We start from the raw sequence: 20,239 nt of genomic DNA, 5'->3' as shown, positions 1-20,239 counted from the left end.
AGGAACCATGCAGTGTTGTCCTTTTTTAGCCAATTAGCTGTAATTTGTCCAAATACTGTAACAAAACAAACTAGTTTACATCAACATAACATGGTCTTGCAGTATCAAGCTGGGAATGTAGGACATGTAATAGAATCAAAAGCAGAATATTTAAATCAGATTTTCCTTCATTTTACCTAATCATTCCTTAGCTTCCTTCTACGAATACACAGAATAACTTTAATAAAGCTGTTATTTTATAAAAAAACGTTTTTCTTTTAACCAGAACCCCTCAAAGTGATGACCCATTCGAACTTTCTTAGCATATTGTTACCCGGCTTAGTTGAATACTCAATTGTGATTAGTCCAATTAGACATTTGAGAGGTTGTTAATACTTGATAACACACCGCTGCTAAGGAGAACAGACCGTTGCTAAGGAGGATAGACCGCTGCTAAGGAGAACAGAACGTTGCTAAGGAGAACAGACCCTTGCTTAGGAGAACAGACCGTTGCTTAGGAGAATAGACCGTTGCTTAGGAGAACAGACCGTTGCTAATGAGGATCAAGGCACTATTTGCAGTCATATCACTCCGCAAAAAGAAGTCTAGTAAATTTAACAACAAACATTTGTTTTTGTGTATCATAAAACACAGTGGAATATTTGAAGGTCCCATGTCATACTTTTCCAGTTATTACCCGTCCCCTTGTGTGTTATGTAGCTTTTTCTTTGTCTGCAAAGTCACAAACCCTCAAAGTGCACCCTTTAGCGAGTAAAACTCTAACACAGAAAAGACCTGTCTATGCTGCCCCAGAACGCCTCGTTGGACATTTTTCTTTTTCTTCCTGGGTACAGTGACGTGACCATACCCAAATGGACCCATTGGTCCAAATGGACCAATCCGTGGAGCTCCTCACACACACACACTCTCTCAGCGGCAAAACGGTGGCGCGCTTACACTGTAGGTGCGCCGCGTTTGGGGGTGCGGGTGCTAGTGGAGCCTCGCAGATGGGGGTGCTGCAGCCCCCTCAGCCCCCCCCCCCCTTCCTGCGTCCATTCTTGCTGTCTCGCAGAACCCACGCAGCAAGCAGGAAATTAACCCAGCTCAGACTGTCCGCTCCTCACAGCAGCGAGCCACACAACGTCCCGCCAACACATAATAATCACTGATGTTCCGCTGTAACGGTGGTGATCTCATCAGAACAGAGTGGGCGAGCTGACCAATCAGAGCACATGAGCTCACAGGGGGGGCAGGAGCTCCAACAAGCCGTTTAGGACAGAGGGTGAATACACATACTATACAGAGATGCTGTATGAGAAACCAATGTGAGTTTGGAAAATTGCACAATATAAATCTATTCTAGTAGACCTCAACAATGGAACGATGCTCAGTAGAAATGGCCAGCTTTATATTTTTGGAGAGCACGAAACTTTGGATTCATGATGGCTAAACTGTCCTCAGTAAAAGAAAAGAACATCTTCGCATCGAGATCCTGATCACCCTGTACTGTGTTATTTATTCAATAACCCTTTGTAATACATTATCCCTTACTTAAATGGCTGTCACATTTTGTTATCACTAACATTATAATACTTTAGATTGGGAAAATTGCACCTACAAAATGATGTATCTCGGGAAAAAAAATAGTAGTTAATTTGGTTTAAGCAACTGCCTGTCTTGGTAAAACAAAAAAAGATAAAGTTTTGGGTTGAAACATGTACGTTTACCTCACAAAAATTACGTATGTTAAGTGATCCAGTTTACCAATAGATGTTTATGTCCCACTGAATCAATTAGGAGGTAGATACCACCTCAAATCTATCCTGCCAACTAATAACGAACATTTAATGGACTGGTTCAATGCAGGTGAAGTATTGTTTTTTTTAAATTTCACCTTCATTTTGAAATGTAAGATTTAACAGAAGATTGCTAGGATTTCATGTGATTCTTGCATCTTTTAAATTATTCAGATCCATCTGAATGGGTCAATGTGCATCGTGACCCTCCTCCTGACATGGTTTGAACATTGCCCGACTTGGGCGACCAGGCATCTAGGTATATAAATGTTTAATGATATTGACGGATACACGTCATATAAATGACTCATCGCCGAGAGCGATGAAAAGAGAAGACAGAGGGAGGGAATAGAAAGCATATGTTGGTGACTAAGAGATAGCAAATGTGTGCATATATGAAAGAAGTGAAACTTCTTGCAATGGAGTATGAATCTGTGTAGTTATCTTGCTAAGCTGGTGAATTGCATGTAACTACAGTGCAGACTGTAGTCTCTCAACAGATCCATGGTGTTTGATTGGCTGCTGCCGAAACGTCACTGTGTCTGATACCACTGGGTGGCGCAAATGTAAGATACAGTCTGTTAAATAACCTTACATAGGGTGGCTTTAAATACATATTTCAACATTAGAATAAAAATGATAAGAATAAATAATAAAAACATATGTATACAACAAATAAATACATAGCGTGATGATCTTTAACAACAACTTTAATGATTTTGTTGTTGAAGGCGTTTTCAACTATTTTTTAAGCAACTTACATAACTGATAAAAATGGCAATTCACCAGATACGCCTACAGTGCCTACTGTAGTGGTGAAAACACAGAAAGTATTCAGATAATTAACTTAAAGGTGGGGTAGGTCATTCACTTCAGAAACACTTTTTGTTATATTCCATGGAATGCTCTTAACATCCCGATAGCAATGAATATATTAAATGCTTTGCTTTGTATGTATTTATAAATACATACAAAAATGTCATCTGTGGAAGCCGTAGTACTGTAAAAAGCACGACCAATTATTTTAGCCGGCCTTTTGGTACACTATCGAGTAGGGATGTAACGATATACCGAATATCGCGGTATCGCGGTAAATAAACTTCCCAATACCGTCGTGAGACTGACAAAATCTACCGCGATTTAAAAAAATAAAATAAAATAAAATCTTTTTTTTTTTAAACACTTTTTTTTTTTAAACCTTTATTTAACCAGGTGGTCCCATTGAGATCATCGATCTCTTTTTCAATAGAGACCTGTCCAACATGGCAGCAAGTAGGTTACAAAATGAAAATAAAACAACAGATAACACAAAAGGACATCGTATTTACAGGGCCACATTTACACACCTAGAGACATGTACCAACCGTATATTTATATCTCGCCATGTCAATAAGCCTGGCGTTAGACTTTTTCGCTGTCCGTCATTTTGACAGACAGGATCGTAAAATATCCGTCATAATCCCTTATTACCCGTCGGGTCTGAACAGTTCACGATAGACCATGCTCGTGAACTGTCAACGGGGGGGGGGCGGTGTTATGCCGTGTGTGCATGCACCTCGCGGGACGCGCACAGCGTAAAGCAAAACCTCCCAGACATGTATTGATCTGTACGGCAAAGTACGGTTTGGAAACTATATAATTTCCTTTTGGAGGGCATGCATAACACGGCATAACACCAGAGCCTGGCTGCGGGGAAACGTTGGCGCTGTTCCGAGTTTGTTCTAATCTGTCAAAATGACAGACTGCTTTCAGATTTTTCCGTCATTGTTAAATAAAAAATTCGGTTAACGCGACCACTGGTGTCCCAGCAACATCAGTACCAAGCGAGAGAGTTTTTTCCAGAGCAGGGGATATTGTAAATGCCCAAACATCCCAGTTTATAAATACCTGGAAATGTGGACATTCTCATATTCCTAAAAACCTGTATGATGATGCTGAGTGAGTGACTAGTGAGTTTGAGTTGAGTTACTTGAAAAACTAAAGTGAAACTTGATTTATTTTTATTGCAGGGTCTGATTATTAAATGTCCTTGTTTATTTGTGAGATGCAGTGGCACAAAGAAAATGCTTACTTTGTTTGGTAGTTAGACCCTCCAGAAAAACACGATTCTGCGATCGCAGAATTTACCGCATAATCAGCAAAATGGCGCAGATTTTTTAAAAGGCCGCATATTTATCAAAAGGCCGCATAATCCCCGCATTTTTCCACACAAAATTGAGAAGAAAAAAAAGTTAACTCGTCTTGACGTGACGTCATCAGCTCGCGCATCACAGAATGTAAACAACACTGTATAGAGTGAACGTGTGGAGCTCACACGATAGAGAAAACACCAAAATGAAAAAATCTAATCCATCTCATTTACCGACGAACATTTCTACTAAAGACCGGGCAAAAAGTGGGGGGAAACTATTCTGCACCCCGTGCAGCTGTGTGTTGGAGCATAAGAGAAAATCGACGGTGACGACCCACTTTGATTCATTCAAACATTCGAAAATGCTTTCTGCTGCTGCGGACAAGAAAGCCAAACAACTCACGTTCAACAAGGCATCAACATCCAAAACCCTTTCGAGGGCTACAAAAAACGAAGTGAGTAGCCTACAAGATTGAAGCTGGTCAGATAACGAACGAGTAAATGAAAACAGAATGAGGCGGAGAAGTGTGTGTGTGTGTGTGTGATTAAAATAGCCCAATTGCTTTTACAGTAAATAAACATTGAATGTGTTTATTTGAATAGTAAAGGGGTTTAACGTTAGTGGCAGGTTGTGTGTGAGAGAGAATAAATAAGACAGCCCAATATTTTAATTTTTTTTAATTCTTTTGCCCCGCATATTTAGCATATTTCCGCATATTTCGCAACTTCCCGCCATTTCACCGCATAAAATCACATAAAACCCCCGCATGTTTAATCGCATAATCAAGGATTTTAGCCCGCATAATCAAGGAATTTAGCCCGCATAATCAAGGATTTTTGCCCGCGTTTTTCTGGAGGGTCTAGGTAGTACTGGTAGGTACAAAAACACTGGTTTTCTTGTTCCAGTCTGTTACTGTCACTTTGTTTTTGACACTTTAAAATATTGCTATCCTACAAAAATGCTGTAAAAATCAGATTTATTATGTAATAAAAAAACATTTTCCGAGTAAAAAAATGTTTTATTGAAAAAAAATTATGAATTTTTTTTCTCTTCCCTTTATTATTCAATATCGCAATAAATACCGTACCTTGGACTTGTTATCGCGATATTATCGTACCGTGAGTTTTTGGTATCGTTACATCCCTACTATCGAGTAGATCAGTGAACATACATCATATGACATAGTTTGTTTAAATCAATGTACACAAAGGAAGTCAATCTTCCTATACGAAATTGGTGATGGCACTACCTCTAAAAGTAATGTGTTGTTGGGAAAAGTGAGCAGTAGGCCTAATGTAGATATATATGATAAAGAAATGGCGTCTGGCTCCATAACTCCTATCTCATCTTTAAAGAACCATTCGTGAGGCTGTTAAGTGTAAACATTGGTAATCTTTCAATGATACTTCAATAGTTTGCACGGCAACATAATGGATCCAGAGAGCAGTATGTCTTGTTTAGTGGTTTGCTGTGATTGTAAGAGGCGCAGCTGTGGTCCTTATCTCTCACTTAACCTCCCCTCCGGTGAGAGTGCAGACTCCTGTTACTGTAACCGGGGGTGACAAACGGATCGACTCTATCAGAGTAAGCCTCCTGGAGGTGTGAGAGAGACATCTCCTCTCCTCCTGTATCGGCTTGAAGCATGTAATTCTGTTGGGAAGGTGACAACTCATCGTCTGCCATCCGCTCCCCGGCATGTTAACATTCATTTCCTCCACCCGGTGCGACTCCAGCGCAAATCAACCAATGTTCTCAGAGACGGAGAGAGGGCAGCCAAGAGCCCTGCAGCTTCAATCTATTCCCCTGCCAACTCCCCAGTCCTCTCCTGGAGTTTGATGTCATCCACCTCCATTTCTACATCTCATCCTCAACATCCTTCTCTCTCGTTCATCCCCTCCCCATTTATTCCTCTCGTTCTTACGTGCCGCTTTGAGAGAAGATGCATGATTTATGAAGCTCTATTTTTACCGGTTACTGAGGAGAAAGAAATAGAGGAGCAACAAGGAGAGAGAAAGAGGGGGAAATAATGGAGGGAAAGAGTGTGAAGAGCGAGCCCAAGGGGAAGGAGAACAGGAGAGTGTGGAGGAGACATCCATCACCCTGTGACCCCTCTGAGAAGAGACAGAGAAGGGAAGTAGGTTGAGACAGAAATATGATGGATCTGACCAAGAGCAGAGGAGATATACTGCAGAGAACATGTATTGTTACGCACTCGACACAGATGGGTGCTCTAAGTCCAACATCTCTTTTTATTATATTTTCTTTCTGTCATACAACACCTTTTACCAAGTATGTTTATGTTGTTGTCCCCTTTGTGAATACATTAAGCCCATGCTGATTAAATCAAATCCAGTGGGGAAACACGAGCAATAATGAAAAGTCTGCTGCATTTTTATTACCTATTAATCCATTCAAACATGCAGGCAGCTGTAGATACAAGAGATTTAAAAGATGAAAAATATGCATTGTGTTGATCAAAGCCATTATGTCCGCCTGTATAATTGACCCTTTAAGAAGCATAAGTATATAATATTAATTTAAAGTTAGCAGGTTTTCTAATCACAATCCCTATCTCAAAAGAGAGGATGTCAGATGTTCTCATCTAACTTCAGACAAGAATGCAAAGAAGAATGTTTCAATAATGTCTTACTATTCCTTTAAGACTTTATTCTTGCTGATCATCATTTGTATGCAACATCATTATTGCTCATTTCGTTACAAATCTCAATTACGCTTTTTCCTGAACTCTTTCCGAAGAGATGTATCACATATCTAACAACTGTTTTTTTTCTTCCTCCTTTGAGGAAAACATCATTCAGTCCAAGAGATCGGAGTATTTCTGCTGCATCAGAACACTTTCTATCAAATCAAAAAGACATCATGCTTTAATACTGAAGCTTTTCACAGCTTTGAATGCTTCAGGAATTGCAAAACTCTGAGTGAAAAGTGTGAAATCTATTTTCCTAACAAGTTTGTCTCCAACCTTGGAGCACAATCTGCTAATGCCTCGTTTTGAATTAGACTGCACAGCTCACTCATATGTTTTGGTGGATTCAGTGACATACGTGTTTGCTTTACAGGTTTTACTATACAGGAGAACTTCAAATGTGTGCTACAATATTAACAAATTATTATTCTCAAAATATTTTGGGGATTTTGTTAATCTCATTAAAATGGGGTTGAGATTCCGGAAGCGGAGGATTTACTAAATAGGCTTACTGAGCTGATTAGTAATAATCACATTTTCGACTGAAAGAATTTGAGCTTCACCTGAAACTTTGTGGGAGAAATATGTTATGTCTGAACTCCATTTGATCAGTGTGTTTCAATGTGCTTGGAGTCCACACCTCATATTAATGCAACATATTCAGATGTCTCAAAATTCCAGTTTAAAGACAATAATCTAAAATGAAGGGCTACAATGTGTAATATCCCAATTAATTTAGACGTATAGTCAACAACATTCACATTTACTATAGATTATTCAATTGTATAGGCCTTTAAGGAGTTATTACTTGAAGTCACTTGTTATCTTCTCATTCTGCGCCGGAAGATGTGAAAGCTATCTGCTGTCCTGATTTCAATGGGGAGCTCATTCCACCATTTTGGAGCCAGGATAGCAAACCCACGTGTTTTTGCTGATGGGAACTTGGGTCCCCCTCGCAGTGCGGGTGCAGCGAGCTGTTTGGCTGATGCAGAGCGGAGTGCACTTGCTGGGGTGTACGGTTTAACCATGTCCTGGATGTAGGAAGGCCCAGATCCATTCACAGCATGGTACGCAAGTACCAGTGACTTGAAGTGGATTCTAGCAGTTACTGGAAATCAGTGAAGGGAGCGGAGGAGCGGCGTGGTGTGGGAACATTTTGGAAGGTTGAAGACCAGACGAGCCGCTGCATTCTGGATGAGCTGCAGAGGTTGGATGGCACATGCAGGCAGACCAGCCAGGAGGGAGTTGCAGTAGTCTAGGCGTGAGATGACGAGAGCCTGGACCAGAACCTGCACTGTTTTCTGGGTCAGCTGGGGACGTATCTTCCTGATGTTGTAAAGCGTGTATCTACAGCAGCGGGTTGTAGCAGCAATGTTTGCAGTGAAGGACAGTTGGTTATCTAGGATCACACCCAGATTCCTTGCAGTCTGAGTCGGGGAAACAACAGAGGTACCGATGTTGATTGTTAGGTCAAGAGTGGGACAATCTTTTCCCGGAAGGAAAAGCAGTTCAGTCTTGTCAAGGTTGAGCTTGAGGTGATGAGCAGACATCCACTGAGAGATGTCAGCTAGACAAGCAGAGATGCGTGCGACGACCTGGGTTTCTGAATGGGGCAAGGACAGAATTAATTGGGTGTCGTCAGCGTAGCAGTGGTATGAAAAACCATGCGGGCTAATGACAGATCCGAGCGAGTTTGTGTACAAGGAGAAGAGGAGGGGACCAAGAACAGAGCCCTGAGGGGCCCCTGTAGTTAATTGACAAGGGACGTACTCGGACCCTCTCCAAGTTACCCTGTAGGTGCGGTCTTTGAGGTATGAGGTGAGGAGGGAAAGTGCAGTGCCAAGTTTTTGGAGAGTGCGAAGGAGGATCTGATGGTTCACTGTTTCGAATGCAGCAGACAGGTCCAGAAGGATGATGACAGAGGAGAGGGATGCTGCTTTAGCAGTGTGCAGTTCTTTTTGTTATATTCCATGGAATGCTCTTGACATCCCGATAGCAATGAATATCTTAAAGAGCATCTTGCAGGTTTGTTTTTTTTTGCTTAAACTTGCTTGAAAATTACAATTAAAAAAGTGAATGTAGGATTTGATATGTTTTACGAGACATAAGGGCAGGAATTCAGAGGGAAAGGAGCAATTTTGAGCTCTGCTCTTAAAAACGGCGCTTTTTTTAAGGTCATACGTCGAACGCGTCATATTACATAACAAAGGGGAAACATCTCCGCTCTCTGACAGCGGGTATAGTTAGTAGTTGCGTTGAGTTGAGCGGTTGTGTTTTAGAGAGCTGGTATTTTTCGGTAGTTTTATATTGTATTTCACAATTTGTAATTATGGTGCAGTATTGTGTTTGTGCAGGTTGCACAAATACCAGCCTGTCAGGACATCGAGTCCACAGTAAAAAGGACCGGAGCTAGCGTTCGTTCCTGGGTGCGTTGTGCATCCACCTCCCTGCAGCACATACTCTCCACAGCTTTATCAGGAAACCGTATTACTTCTCTCTCCCCCCCCTTCGCTGCTCTCTCTCTCTCCCCTCCGGTACACAGCACCGTAAGACCTAGTGCAGAGTTGCATTAGGTAACGCTGTGGTGGCTGTACTGCTCCAGCCGTCTCTTTTGTGTTTGTTTGTTTCCCCCTGTCTGTGTTGTTTGTGTGTGCGTGGTGGCTGTCACTCCTGGCTCCCGGCTCAACCTCCACTCACCTGCTGCAATCAGCTGTGCACTCTCCCCGACTACACACCTGCTTTCCATCAAGCCATTTACAACGGCATATCAACGGCGGCTCCACAACCTTTCTCCGCCAGATCGTCAAGTATCAGCCGTATCTCGCGTCTCTCCTCCGGTACACAGCACCGTAGTGTGGAGTTGCATTAGGTAACCCGAGATACGGCTGATACATGCGCATTAGTTTCTGTTATGGATCAGTATCAACAGTCCTGCCAGTAACGTTACTATATTATCAATGCTATGTTAGTTATAGCCTGATATATGATAACTAACTTCACAATGTTGTGATGTGACGTTAGCTAACATTCTGTAGCTAACGCAGGTCACTCACCAAGATAGCTGCCCAGTTCTCCACTGGTTCTCCTCACACCACAGCTCAATTTCTCTCCGATGGCCGTTATTTCTTCTAATCCTTGGCTGCTCCTGGTCTCTTGGACGCCTAGCAGGCTCATAATTATAAGGTTGTGGTCCGTCATATGCATTCGAATATTCATGTTCAACTTCTTCTGTGTCGAAACTAGCATTGGGATCCATGTTTATTAATACGTTACACCGGCCGCTCTCCCCCTTGTTTCCCCCATGTTACGTCACACGCGGGAGGTCACGTGCCGAGGCTTTTTTATGCGGAAGTGAAAATGTCTTACAAAAACGACGCCAGATGTCACTGTAGTGTATATTTCTGTATATTTTTTTGAAAATCTAGTCTATTCATAATTTTCCTACATATTTATTCACAGGTGTCCTCAACCTGAAAGTTGCTCTTTAAGTGCTTTGACAAAAAATCCATTAAAAAATGTCATCTGTGGAACCCGTAATAGGCTAGTTGCACAAGGTGGCGTCTATCAACTTCCGGCTGCTGGGTGTGAGCCTGAGTACTTCCGGTCTTCGCCATCACTCACTGTACGGAGGCTCAGTCATTGGGTACACATTTATTTATAAAGCTATGTTGGGCAAACTCCCGTATTACATCTGTTCACTGATAAAGCAGAAAGTTGCAAGCAGCTATTGTCTGAGATCGCATGATGTAGTCTTGTTAGATGTGCCAAGAGTAAGGACTGTCTCAGGTAAGACAGCTTTTATGTGCGCAGCTCCACTTGCTTGGAACAGTCTACAGCTAAAATTGAAATTGAGCAATTTTATTTCTCTGAATATTTTTAAAGCACGTCTAAGTGAAATGCTTTCTGAAACTATGGGTATTTGTAAATGTTGATAAGTATGTAAATATGTTGTATGATATCCTCTATTGTTTGTTTTTATGTTGTTTTATGTTTCATGTGGAATTTAAATTGCTGCAGGTCTCCCTTGTAAAAGAGATCTATGATCTCAAGGGACCAATCTGAACTAGAGAATGCAATTCCTGAAGAAATTGCTAGTGGGAATGCTTTATGCTGAAAAGCTGACGCTGAACTGCTGTGCTGAAATGTAATGTGTAAGAAGAAAGTGAAGAATTTAGATTGAAATTATACACTGAACACAGGGGGCTTGAATGTGTGATGAGAGAAGAAAAGAAAGTAAAAAGGCTTGGAAAAGCAGCAGAATATTTGAACTGCCAACTTCTGAACTAACTTGATGGCGAATGATCTGTCGCCATGGCAACAGCATTTGACGACACCCCATAATACGCTTAGATGCGTTGACGGCTGCATCGTTACCAAACCTGTGAAGTTTTGGGCTGTTTGGAGTATTTTCACTGAAGTTTTTTGAAAACCGTGTTTCAAGGCGAGCATTGTGTTGCCATGGCAACAGCATTTGAAGAAATCTCAAAACTGTCCCGTAGATGTCTTCACGGCTGGACTGTTAGTACACATGTGAAGTTTGAGCACTTTTTGAACATTTTCATAGGAATTATAGCGACATCATGTTTTATGGCGAGGGATGCGTTTCCATGGAAACGGCATATGGCGAGATCTCAGATTTGGCGTAGAGCTGTTGAAGCATGGACCGGTGATATACAAGTGAAGATTGGGGGACGATTGGACCGTGTCGATTGGATTTACAGCGACATAGTTTTTCATGGCGAGTGGTCTGTCGCCATGGCAACGGCATTTGAAGAAATCTGAAAACGGTCCCGTAGATGTCTTCACGGCTGGACTGTTAGCACACATGTGAAGTTATAGCACTTTTTGACAATTTTCATAGGAGTTAAAGGGACATCGTGTTTCATGGCGAGTGGGCTGTCGCCATGGCAACGGCATTTGATGACACCCCATACTACGCTTAGATGCGTTGATGGCTGCATCGTTACCAAACCTGTGAAGTTCTGGGCTGTTTGGAGTATTTTCACTGAAGTTATGAGAAAACCGTGTTTCAAGGCGAGCAAACATTTGAAGAATTCTCAAAACTGTCCCGTAGATGTCTTCACGGCTGGACTGTTTGCACACTGCTATTTGAAGTCTGCTGCTCTGAGCATGTCAGTTGGAGTGATGACATCATCGTGTTCCATTGCACAGATGTTTATAGTTGAGCTAACGAGGTGCCTCGACTTCAAAGGCTTCATTGTTCTGAATGAGAGATGAACCTCTTACATGTGAACGTTTTGTGGAAGAACCGTAACAGATATCTGTGAAATTTCAAAACGTGAAGCATGTCAAGGAAGTTGAGTATCTGAAGTGTAATTTTTGTGTAGTTTCGGGTAAATAATGTGGCCTTTTTGGCAGTTTAACTAAAGGTGTGCGTCTGCTTCCGTGAGGAAATATCTGCCTGAAATTACATTGGGGCTTAATGGAGGAATGTTGAACGTTTTTGTCACTTCATGCCCTCAAAAAGCATTTTGTTTCATTATTTTTGCTTAATTATTTGTCATTTTTCAAGCTACGAGATGTTTTCTTACGTTTGTCATGATAAATTATGTCTCAGGAATGTAGGGTTTGGGAATTATGGCAGTTTAAAAAAAATATATGAATGCGAATTTCTAGCTGTCCTCCACTCTAGCTTTGACATCACGCACTCTAGTTAATGTTAAAATGTGAAGAAAACCTCTAAAACAAGGTCTGAACAATGTTTAATATCTCTAAAAGTAAGAATCAGATTTAAAAGTTGTTTTACACGAATAATGTCAGAATGATGTTTAAAATGTTAAAGTTGGAATGAGGTTTCTGAGTGAAAGTATGAATGAAGAGTTAGCAGTTGAAGTCGCATGAAGATTTGTTGAAGTTGAAGATTTCCTCCATTGACTTCAATGTTAAAAATGTGATGTATTATGGGATGTATCTCTGGAATTATGAAAGTTATGAATGAGAAAAGTAATAGCAATCGATTCCCGACCGAGCTGAACGTTTTGATGTTTGAACTGAGTTTCTGCGATGTTCAATGCGGGAGGAGAAGAGGGCCAAAATAACTCGGCGGAATAATAATAAACATTTCGTCCGTAGAAGAACAGTTAGTTGGAATGCTGTTTACAGCATTCCCACTAAATAAATAAAGGTTTGAAATGAAATTAAACATTAGTGTACCTCACAGAGGTCGCGTTAACCGAATATATTCCGTCTATGACGGATTTTGTTTAACAATGACGGAAAAATCTGAAAGCAGTCCGTCATTTTGACGGATTAGAACAAACACAGAACAGCGCCAACGCAGGGCTGCGGTGTTATGCCGTTATGTCGTTTCCAGACCTAACTTTGCCGTACAAATCATTGAAATGTCTGGGAGTTTTTGCTTTACGCTGTTGCGTGCTCCTGCGAGGTGCAGTGGGCATGCATAACACCGGTGTTGTGCCAAATTATGCACTCCCGGCGTGAAATGCACCCCTTGTCACAAGAACGCGCATTTGAAAATGATACGTTTACACCTTAAAACGATGCTTAAAACAAAAAGTAAACGTCCAGGGTTTTTTAATGGTAATTTGCAGTCGTTTAGTGGTAGGCTGGCAAGTCATGATTCTTGTGTTTAGACTTTTCGCTCCGTATTTTGATGGATGGGGTGTTGCAATGTACGTTGGTCAGGGGGTGTGAAGCTGACACATTATTTGTTGACGCACAGGTGGCCCGAGGGAACGACATGAGCCGAGGGACCAGCTATCACTAAAGGACTCACAGTCTGAAAATGACCATTAAAAAAAACCTGAACGTTTACTTTTCGTTTTAAGGTCTAAACGTTTCATTTAGAAATGTGCGATCCCGTGACACGGGGCGAATTTCACGTTGGGGGTGCATCATTTGACACAAAACCGGCGCTAACAGTTCACAACCCCCCCCCCCCGTTGACAATTCACCAGTGTGCTCTTCCCCCCGTCAGTTGTGTACAAACCGACGGGTAATGATGGATTTTGACGGAAATGTTATGATCCTGTCCGTCAAAATGACAGACAGCAAAAAAGTCTAGCGCACCTCTGGTACCACACTACATCATATGTTATCATATTGTGGATTTATTATATATATGTTATTTTTGTGTGCATTTGTTTTGAGGTTATAATTAATTAGTTATATATAATATATATATATATTGTAGTGCCGGTAAGAAGGAGTCGGAGGCGGAGTATTTTAAAAGCGATTTCCACTCTTTATTTTCCATCAAGCAATAGTAGTATCAGACATGTACTCAGTGAGGAGAGTCAAGTTAGAGTGCGTTGATAGCTCTAGCTTGGCAACCTATATCTCCGGTGTTACGCTAAACCAGGTCCGTGTAGGAACTGTGACCCAAAAGTGAATTATGATTAACTAGAGTCACCACACAAGCCCCCCCAGAATTCACAGATAAACAAAGTCCGTGCGGCGGGGAGGAACAACACGCCGACCCCCTCTACTCCTGAGTATGGGGGCAGGCAAAACAACCTCTGAACGTGCGGTTCCCGGCAAAGTGGGAGCCGGGACCACAGGACTCAAACCTGTAGCGGGAATCGAAGGCGGGGGGCGACCCCGTCGTGGTGGACGGGCCAACACCACCGGCTGCTCCAAGTCCAAATGAGCAGCCTTAACCCGGTCCACAGAGACGGTCTCCGCCTTGCCACCCATGTCGACCACCAGGTGCTTGTCCCCCTGCTCCAAAACCCGGAAAGGCCCATCGTAAGGGGGCTGTAGGGGGCCCCTGTGCGCGTCGTGGCGGATGAAAACGTGCCCAACTGAGCGTAGCTCTGCTGGCACCTGAGACACCGGCGCGCCATGCTGAGAAGTCGGAACCGGAACGAAAGCCTCCGCCGCATCTTGCAGGAAAACCCGTTGAGCTGTAGGAGACCAAGGAACTGATGCCTTGGGTAGGAATTCCCCTGGGACTCTCAGGGGTTGACCGTAAACCATCTCCGCCGTGGAGCACTGCAGATCCTCCTTAGGCGCGGTCCTCAGGCCCAACATCACCCAGGGCAGCTTGTCGACCCAGTTATCGTCCGTAAGGCCGGCCTTGAGCGCTGCCTTCATGGAGCGATGGAAGCGCTCGCAGAGGCCGTTAGCCTGGGGGTGGTAAGCGGTAGTCCTGTGCAGTTTGACCCCCAAACTGTCTGCAACAGAGCCCCAGAGCCCTGAAGTGAACTGTGAGCCCCTGTTCGAGGAAATGTCTGACGGGGTGCCAAAACGACACACCCACGTCGCGATAAAAGCCCTAGCCAGGTCAGCGGCTGAAGTCGACACAAGAGGAACCGCCTCCGGCCAATGGGTCGTCCTATCCACCATGGTGAGGAGGTAGGAAAAACCCTGAGAGGAGGGCAACGGACCTACCAGGTCGATGTTAACATGATCAAAACTCCTCTCTGGCACTAGCAACCGCTCCAAAGGGGCCTTCATGTGGCGGGGCACCTTAGCGCGTTGACAAGCCACGCACCCCCCAGCCCAAGCTCTTACATCCTTTTTCAGCCCACGCCAGACAAACTTCGCGGCCACCAAGCGCACCGAAGGTTTAACGCCAGGATGAGACAAGCCGTGCACTGCCTCGAAAACAGGAAGCCTCCAGTTAGTGGGGACGACCGGTCGTGACAGGCCCGTAGAGACGTCGCACAGAAGGGTGATGCCCGCATCGCCGAACACCACGTCCTCCAGGCGCAGCCCAGCACTCTCTGTCTTCAGACTCTGGACGCCGGAGTCGGTGACCCGGTCCGCCGCCATACGAGCATAATCCAGGCCCAGCTGGACGGCTCCGATGACGACCCTGGAGAGGCAATCGGCAACCAAGTTCGACTTGCCAGCCACGTGTTTAATGTCTGTGGTAAACTCCGAAATGTAGGAGAGCTGCCGCTGCTGACGTGCCGACCAAGGCTCCGCCACCTTTGACATGGCGAAGGTGAGCGGTTTGTGGTCTACAAACGTCGTGAACTCACGGCCTTCCAACAGAAAACGGAAGTGCCGCACAGCCAAATAAAGACCCAGGAGCTCCCGGTCAAAAGCGCTGTACTTGCGTTCCCTCGGCGTCAGCTGCCTGCTGAAAAGGGCGAGCGGTTGCCAAGCTCCGTCCAGCCACTGTTCGTGCACCGCGCCGGCTGCGTAGTCCGAAGCATCCGTAGTGATGGAGATGGGAGCCGTGGATGAAGGGTGTGCCAGCAAAGCCACTTGAGCCAGCGCGGTCTTAACTTCAGTGAAAGCGACTTCCGCCTCTGATGTCCAGTCGATCGCCTGAACGGGGGTCTTGCCTTTCAAAGCCTCATACAATGGCCGCATGATGTGGGCGGCCCGGGGGATGAAACGGTGGTAGAAAGTCACCATCCCCAGGAACTCACGCAGTGACCGGGCTGTAAGCGGGCGAGGAAAAGTCGCAACAGCCTCCACCTTCGCCGGCAGGGGTGTTGCACCGTCCTTGGTGACGCGATGCCCGAGGAAGTTAATGTCCGACACCCCGAACTGGCACTTTGCAGGGTTGATGATCAATCCATGTTCGCTGAGCCGCGTGAACAGGGCCCGGAGGTGAGACAGGTGCTCCTCCACTGAAACGCTGGCGACGAGGATGTCGTCCAGGTACACGAACATGAACGGCAGGTCCCGCAGCACCGAATCCATCAGGCGCTGGAACGTCTGGGCGGCATTCTTGAGCCCAAAAGGCATCCGCAGGAACTCAAAGAGTCCAAATGCGTTATTACTGCCGTTTTGGAAATGTCCAGGGGGTGCATGGGCACTTGGTGGTATCCACGCACCAGATCCACCTTGGAGAAAACCTTTGTGCCGGCCAGATGCGCTGAAAAGTCCTGTATGTGCGGCATCGGGTAGCGGTCAGGTGTAGTGGCATCGTTGAGTCGGCGGTAATCCCCGCACGGGTGGAAACCGCCGTTCGGCTTGGGCACGACGTGCAGAGGAGAGGCCCAAGGGCTGTTGGAGCGGCGGACGATGCCCAGGCGTTCCATGGTTGCGAATTCCGCTCTCGCTACAGTTAGCTTAGAAGGGTTCAACCGTCGGGCCCTGGCGTAGACTGGAGGCCCCTCGGTGGTGACGTGGTGCTCCACGCCATGTTTGGTGGTGAGCGCGGAGAAAGTGGGCAGCGACAGATCAGGCAAGTCGGCCAAAAGTCTGAGAAAAATGTCCTCCCCCGACAGCGAGCCCAACAGCCCGTCGTACGCTGCGCTGCCGAATGTGCACACGAGAGAAGAAAACGTTAAGGTATCCCCTAAACGTTTATTTTTAATGTCCACCAACAGTCCATGAGCACACAAAAAGTCCCCCCCAAGAAGAGGAAAATAAATGTCCGCTGTTACAAACTCCCAGCTGAAACGCTGTCCACCGATGCACAAACACATAAGCCGTAATCCGTACGGTCCACGCCGTTAGCCGTGGACCATGCCCGCCTCGAGTGATGTCTTCTCTCGACGCGGGAACCACACTCCGCTGCGCGCCCGTGTCGCACAGAAACAGGCTTCCTGAAACACTGTCTTTGACGAAAAGGAGCCTGCCCGTGCCGCCGACGCTCAGAGCCGGCTAAACGGATTGGATCTGTCAGCCTTCCATCTCGTGCACACACAAATGTATCTCGTGCCCTCATTGGGCGTGCCGTCATGGGGCGTGCATTGCAGCAGTACTTCAATGACTCGCCAGCAACAGGCGGCCACTTTCACCATGGCAGAGTTAGGTTCAACATCGTCTACTGGTCGCAAAAGAAAAAATGTAACGGAGCAAATTGAGAACAAAAAGAAAGTGGAAACTAGGAGAAGTCAAACCAGAGTTGCTTTGGCTGTGTAGTATTGCTAACCTAGATGTGTTTAGCTTTGCCTGATATGTAACGTTACTGCGGCCTGCTCTCGCGGAGGAGGTGCTTTGTAAGGAAGTCTGAAGGAAGGTGCGGATTCTTTTTGGCTGTGTACTTTCACATTTTAGTGCACTCAAGCCGGTTTCTGAAACTTACCTACCCCACCTTTAAAGGTAATGGATAAACTGTTTGAATTATATAAGTAATGGGTTTAAGCATCCAGCACACTTCTAACAGTAATACAAATACAATCTCAACTAAATTGAGCTAAACGTTGACACTGATATGGTACAAAATCCAGGGTAATGGTGTTGAATAACATTCATTTAAAATCCCACAATCTAAACAGACATATTTTTGACTGGAGCTTTAACCGAACTAGCTCAAAATTAATACATGTCACGTCAAGCACTTTGCAGTAATTGCACCATGTTCCCTAATTTCCAATTAAGACAGTACCATGATGTAAACATGATGGCTTTACTTTGACACAAAGTAAGACTTTTCCCCCATTTCCACTTCACTGAGAGGCTAAGCTCTTCAGAGGATGCTGTAATGTGTGTTTTACTAGAAGTCAGTTCCTATGCTGTTTGCAGGGAGTAGGTGGAGGAGGAGTGCTGACTCAGGCTCTCCCCTGAGCCTCGAGTCCCCTGAAACACAAACATTACTCACCAAATATCCCCCAATATGTTGGTAAAGCTGTGCATGGCACCCCACCACCTCTATAACACTGATAGTATCATCTTTCCTCCTGAAGCTGTTTGCTTAATAATAACCCCTTGTGATCAGGATTACTTAAGCATGTGATTAAACATTGAAGTGTTCTGATCCACGTGCATTGCCATTGATTTGATCATCTTAACCTCGTGTATTCAAAAGCACAGCTGAATGAAGCCTGAGATGAAGGTGTGCAGGTTCATGGGCATGTGCTCTTTGGTGTGTGTGTGTGTGTGTGTGTGTGTGTGTGTGTGTGTGTGTGTGTGTGTGTGTGTGTGTGTGTGTGTGTGTGTGTGTGTGTGGGTGTGGGTGTGTCCAGCACCTGTCCCTCCCTGTCAGTGAGACGGGCTGTTCAGTACAGATAAAAGTGTGCAGATTTTTCCGAGCTCTCACGCCGAGGCAGGCTTTATCTGCAGACTCTCCTGTTGGTTGTATTTGTCCAGCCCTGGGTGATATTAATACCCAACTAATGAGCCCCTTCCTTGAAGAATCCGGAAACAATCGACGGGTGGGGAGAGGGAGGGGGGAAGGCGGAGGGGCTTAGGCGTGGAATCAGTTTCTCCCTTGTGCCACAACTCCCCTACGGCTTCCCAGGCACGCACAAACAAAAAGAGGAACGCAGCTCCAATCACATTAATCATGGCCTGTGGGAGCACCGGCACTCGCTCCAGGCGCCACAAGAACGAGAGAATTACACGAGAAGAAGAGGAAAAAAAGGTGGCAGAGACAATGGGGGGGGGGGGGGGGGGGTTGGTGTGTGTGATTTCCTCCCAAGCACACAGTAGGGAAGTATTAGAGGAGATGGTTGGGATGCGGGGTGTTAGTGAATGCTTGCTGCAGGAAAACTCATCCATCTGTGATTATCTGTGTGTGTGTGTGTGTGTGTGTGTGTGTGTGTGTGTGTGTGTGTGTGTGTGTGTGTGTGTGTGTGTGTGTGTGTGTGTGTGTGTGTGTGTGTGTGTGTGTGTGTGTGTGTGTGTGTGTGTGTGTGTGTGTGTGTGTGTGTGTGTGTGTGTGTGTGTGTGTGTGTGTGTGTGTGTGTGTGTGTGTGTGTGTGTGTGTATCCTTGGAAGACAAGGCTGCATTGATTAACCCTGATAATTCTGTCTTACAGCTGATCAGCATTTCTGTGTGTGTGTTTGCCAATATTATTTAGGAGAGCATGTTTATCATGGTAATGGGCTTAGGTGAATTATGTTCAAATGAATAACTGCATAACATGATTCATTTTTGTTTATGCAGGGAAATCTGCTCGTGTGTGTGTGTGTGTGTGTGTGTGTGTGTGTGTGTGTGTGTGTGTGTGTGTGTGTGTGTGTGTGTGTGTGTGTGTGTGTGTGTGTGTGTGTGTGTGTGTGTGTGTGTGTGTGTGTGTGTGTGTGTGTGTGTGAGTGTGAGAGAGAGAGAGTGAGAGTGAGAGTGAGAGTGTGGCCTTGCTGTTCACCAGATAAAGATGTCCAGTGCCGCTCTATCAGCTCACATCAGTATTCAGCAGCAGTGCCAGCCTATTCACTTAAAGAGGAGCTGGGCACAATTAGCTGTTAACATTACAAGGCAGAATTAAGCTTCGGACAGTTTCCCCGCGGGAAATTAAACCACCGGCAAATCATTAAACCACAAGCTAAACATTAACAGCCATTTGCATTTTTATTGCACCTGAAAAGAATGTGCCAGGTCCATTATCTCTAAGAGACAGAGAGGGACTCCTTATTTGTTATTGTTATGTCGTCCCGCGTGGAAACACAATGGCATTTAAATGGAGGAAGAAGAAGGCAAAACGAGAGGCCGTTTTTTTTTTGTACGCTGCAGTTTTACTGGTGTTATGATTACAAATGGCGGAAACGGCTGGATACAATGACTTGTTTGTTATGCAAATCCTTCCCCGCTTTCATCCCTCCCAAAAATAAACAATCGCTAACAGATGAAAATGTGCAGAGAGGCTCAGCTGAGTAAGGCCGGCAGTTTGGCAGCTGATGGGTTCTTACTGTCTGCAGTGTCATTGCTATTGAGAGTTTGAATAAACAGGCTCAGGGCCAGGAACCGCGAGCAATAAAGAACACGTGAGGTGAAGAGGCTCCAGGGATTGAATTCT

The 20,239-nt window shown here is 44.9% G+C and overlaps 1 protein-coding gene across 3 annotated transcripts in view; it reads left to right on the top strand.

The window, feature by feature from the left end:
• The window catches only part of gpc3 (glypican 3), a 172,764-nt gene that overhangs the window by 97,421 nt on the left and 55,104 nt on the right, over nt 1-20,239 (top strand). The window lies entirely within an intron of this gene.

Source organism: Notothenia rossii (genome assembly GCF_949606895.1).
Source record: "Notothenia rossii genome assembly, chromosome: 3".
In the NCBI taxonomy this organism is placed as follows: Eukaryota; Metazoa; Chordata; class Actinopteri; order Perciformes; family Nototheniidae; genus Notothenia; species Notothenia rossii.
The sequence above is the reverse complement of the archived record's forward strand: the minus strand, read 5'-3'. Positions and strand labels throughout refer to the sequence as shown.